The sequence below is a fragment of the Leptonychotes weddellii genome, unplaced genomic scaffold (assembly GCF_054177405.1).
Source record: "Leptonychotes weddellii isolate Sample4059 unplaced genomic scaffold, ASM5417740v2 HiC_scaffold_6580, whole genome shotgun sequence".
Classification (NCBI taxonomy): domain Eukaryota; kingdom Metazoa; phylum Chordata; class Mammalia; order Carnivora; family Phocidae; genus Leptonychotes; species Leptonychotes weddellii.
Window position 1 is genome coordinate 1 of NW_028034861.1, and position 4,705 is coordinate 4,705.

Sequence of the window (4,705 nt, forward strand, 5' to 3'; positions counted from 1 at the left end):
AGCATTGCAAAATAGAGTTTGTGTGGCTGGATGGTTTATAATGGCTTGAACCACTCCGTTTCCCCCGCTCCCCCGCCAGTTTTTTTTTGTTTTATTCTATTTTATTTTTTCAGAGTGATCAGTTTGAGCTCAACTTCTGTAGTTTTGTTACAGTACATTAATATTGTATAAGCTTTTCCAAACTAGGTGCATTTTGCCCAGTCTATGAAGCTCACTGACTTGACCCTCTTTTTTTTCCCTTTCCTTTCAAAATTTTAATTCAATTAACATATAATGCATTATTGGTTTCAGAGGTATAGGTCTGTGCTTCATCAGTCTTAATACCCACTGCTCATGACATCACATGCTCTCCTTAATGTCCAACTTCCAGTTACCGCATTCATCAATCTCCCTCCCCTACAGCAACCCTGTTTGTTTCCTATGATTAAGAGTCTAATGGTTTGTCTCCCTCTCTGGTTTAGTTTTCTTTTTTCCTCTCTTCCCCTATGACCCTGTTTTCTTAAATTCCATATATCAGTGAGATCATGTAATTGTCTTTCTGATTGACTTACTTCACTAAGCATAAAACCCTCTAGTTCCATGTCCTTGCAAATGGCAAGATTTCATCTTTTTGATGGCTGCGTAATACTCCATGTATATATACACTTCTTTATCCATTCATCTGTCAATGGACATCGGGGCTCTTTCCATAGTTTGGCTATTGTGGACATTGTTCCTATAAACACTGGGGTGCAGGTGCCCCTTCGAATCACTACATTCGCATCTTTGGGGTAAATACCTAGTAGTGCAATTGCTGTGACCCACTTTCTTCTGCAATTTCCTTTCTTGCCATCTTCCACCCTCACCACATAAAACCCACAACCTTCATTCCCCTGGTTCCCACCCCACTGTTCACACCCTGGGTCATTCTCACTGCCTAGGTCGCTTTCTTCCTGTCAGAGCATAGTGTCCCCTGTAGGAAACCCTATAGCAGGGCTTTGTCTCTGCTCCCGGGTGTCCTCCTGTTTCTCCTTTGTGCCCCCAGGCATACGACAGCCAATAAATGTTAAATGAATGCCACAGCTCAAGAGCAGTGAAACCAAGGCTGGCTGGGTTTTTTTGTTTGTTTTTTTTAATCAGGAACTAGCAGTGAACTATGGAATATTTCAATTGTTCTGGAGGTACGAAGTAGAATCTCTCCTGAAGTAGGTCCTTGAGGGAATAATATACGTTCTTTATCTTAGTGTTTTATGAGAAGGCCCTTGCATAGTGTAGTCAACTCATTTATAGGTGTATTTATTAAGCACCCTCCCACACATGCTCTAATATGTAACTGCTGCTTCCAGTCTACCCCCGCCCACACACACACTGTAAAAATGTAAACCAGGGACCAAGGGATCTATGAAGCACTCTCCTACCCCTTTCCCCAAAAAGACCTTTTTGGTACAGATTAGCTGATGGCTATGTGGAACATTGTATATAGCTTTCTGCCCTGTACTTGCTATTTTGATTTTTTTAAAAAAAGACTTTGAGAGAGCGAGCGAGCATGAGCAGGGGGCGGGGAGAGGGAGAAGCAGGCTCCCCCGTTGAGCAGAGGGATCCAGGACCCTGGATCATGACCTGAGCTGAAGGCAGATGCTCAACCAACTGAGCCACCCAGGCGCCCTGTGTACTCACTATTTCTTAGCATTTACACAGCATCTTCACATTTCCAAAGCACTGTACCAATGTTTATTAATCCTCACAACACCCCTGTGAGGTAGGTCAATAGGTCCTTTGTAGTAGAGAAACTGAGGCAGAGAGAGGTCAAGCGAACCTGCCTGAGGCCACAAGGGCAGCCAGCGAAGGGACTGCACCAGAATCCAGAAGCTAGGGCTCTCTGGCCCATGTTCACCCACTGGAGAGCATCGCACGGGCATATTTTCACCAGGGAAGGAGACATGAAGGAGGACAAAACACAGAGATTTCTCAGGCAACAGAAAAATCAAGTTCGAATGGCATCAGGGAACAACATCAGTGAAAGAACATTAACCAGCACACCAGTAAGGCAAGAGAACATGCAAGGCCGGAATCATGGTGACTACCCTTAAGACCTAAACCAGGGTTTGGGAAAATTTAAACGAGGGGTGACCAACCCAAATGCTTGTGGTTTCCAACTGGAAGAGAAGTTAGTGAAAAAAATCAAACCACACAACCTAATTTTAAATTAGAAATGACTTGATGTTAATTTACATTAAAAAGACCAGTAATATTTGGAATTGACTACTGACAATTAGTATCCTTTTTGTACCCTTTTTAGTCCAAATATTCTAATTTTTCCCCCACCGACAAATGCTGTTCCCTATATACTCTTTCTCTCTACATACCAATTTATACACTAGTATAACGATCAAGTGGGCTCAATGGCACGTCTCACGGTTCCTTGGCTGAGCTAGAGATAGAATTCAGGAAACCATAACAGACTGTTCTGTCTGCTCCTGTGTTTTAGAAATGGCTGTTTCTAACTTGCCTCTGCTCAATTCCACCTTCTATAAAAGGCTAAAAGCACACAGAGAAGCAGTTCATCCTTTTGTAAAGGGACTGGTGAACTTCATTCAATATGCCATTTAAAAAAAGAAAAAGGAAAAACTAAGACCTGCACTGTAAAGCAGAATAAAGGAGTAGATTTATTATAGCTACTCCAAATTTTAGAGTGATACAATGACCACAGAGTTAAAAACTATCACTGTTATCACTTTATTTGATAATAGTTGGTTTAGTCTACAAGTTTAAGGCAAACATACTAATGCATTTGCTTTTCATCAGAAATCATACTTACAAAGATTACATAAAATCTGTCCCAAAACTTCTAAGAAATGTTCATTAATTAAAAATAAGTCCGATTAAGATGCTTTACCAGGATACATGAATGAACTAAGGTGGTATACAATGTTTTTTAAAAACAAAATTCAAAAAAAGGTAAGGGCAATCTTTATCTTGTTTGAACAATGTGTTTTTAAAAGGGTTAAACTTCAGAGAGTACTTAAAAGTAAGACTGGCAGCCAGAAGGAATACTATTCATAAAATAAACACAGTTACAGAGGCTACTTAAAACAAGCCTGAACTTGGGGCTTCGGGAGAGGAGGCACGCACGGCGAGGGCCGACGGCCACAGGGGGCGCACAGGTGCGGGGGCGCGGCGTCCCACCACGCACGCTGGCAGAGCCCAGGGACAGCGCCGCTCCGTGGTTTCTCGGAAAAAAGGAGAGTAGATGCACTTTGACGGCTGTTTCTTTTGTTTCCAGTGAGCAGTAAATGCTTAATACCATTAAGAAAACAAAAATAAAATCTGAAGGAAGGCAGCCCTTTTTAACTGTAGGTGGAGTGTGGCTTATGTGTCTCCGTTGAACACCGCCAAGCAGTTCTGCAGCAACTGTAGGTTACCCTAAAAAGAAAGGGAGAATAAACGGTGACGCTCAGAGAGCTTGGAAGAACTGTACTGAAAATATACAGCACTAGAAAGCACGTAACTTTAAATTTATTAAGACAACAGAATTTGGGTAACAGCTACTCATTATACAGAAATAACTGTTTAGAGACAAAATTATATACTTTGTTTCATGTACAGTATTTTCCACATATCAGAATTCTTCAGGAAATTTCCACCTAGACCACTATTACTGTTTGGAATTACCTGGCATGATCTAATGAGAGAGAAAATATGCTCTTTGTGTCCAAGTTAAACTACTGAACATTTTTTTTTAAAGATTTATTTATTTTGAGAGAGAGAGAGAGCAGGGGGAGAGGGAGAGAGAATATCAAGCACACTCCCCGCTGAGTGCAGAGCCCCACACGGGGCTCAATCCCATGACCTGAGATCATAACCTGAGCCAAAATCAAGAGCCAGACGTCCAACCCACTGAGCCACCCAGGGGCCCCTGAACATTTCTGACTGTAAGCCATTAAAATATGTGTATTATATTACATGATTATATAATATATAACATATATAATGTATATTTTAATGACTAAACTGATACGTTATAGCAATTTTTATAAAAAAATAATAAGAGGGGCACCTGGGTGGCTCAGTTAAGTGACCAACTCCTGATTTCGGCTCAGGTCGTGATCTCACGATTATGAGATCAAGCCCCGCATCAGGCTCATGCTGGGTGGGGAGTCGGCTTGAGATTCTCGCTCTTCCTTTCCCTCTGCCCTTCCCCACCTTCATGATCTCTCTCTCTCTCAAAAAAAAAAAAAAAAAAAAAGGTAAGTAATAAGATCACATACAAAAGTATTCTATAAAATGCAGACCTGGGGGTGCCTGGGTAGCTCAGTCGGTTAAGCAGCTGCCTTCAGCTCAGGTCATGATCCCAGGGTCCTGGGATCGAGCCCCGCATCGGGGTCCCTGCTCAGTGGAGAGCCTGCTTCTCCCTCTCCCTGCCGCTCTGCCTACTTGTGCTATCTCTCTGTCAAATAAATAAATAAATAAAAATCTTAAAAAAAAAAAAAATAAAATGCAGACCTGTGTAGCCATCTGTAAAACATGTGAACTGGCCTCCAAATTCAGATATGTGTAAAGACAAATATAAGCATATAGGTCACAACTATTTATTTATTAAGATTTTATTTCTTTATTTGACAGAGAGAGACACAGCGAGAGAGGGAACACAAACAGGAGGAGTGGGAGAGGGAGAAGCAGGCTCTGGCCGAGCAGGGAGCCCGATGCAGAGCTCGATCCCAGGACC

The 4,705-nt window shown here is 41.9% G+C and overlaps 1 long non-coding RNA gene across 1 annotated transcript; it reads right to left on the reverse strand.

Moving 5' to 3' along the window:
* Window positions 1-1,687: 1,687 nt before the first annotated feature.
* Window positions 1,688-4,265, reverse strand: LOC115940560 (uncharacterized). Its single transcript, XR_004075299.2, has 2 exons — window positions 4,037-4,265; window positions 1,688-3,402 (listed from the first exon to the last, which is right to left on the reverse strand). It is a non-coding gene; the product is annotated as an uncharacterized LOC115940560 (long non-coding RNA).
* Window positions 4,266-4,705: the final 440 nt, after the last annotated feature.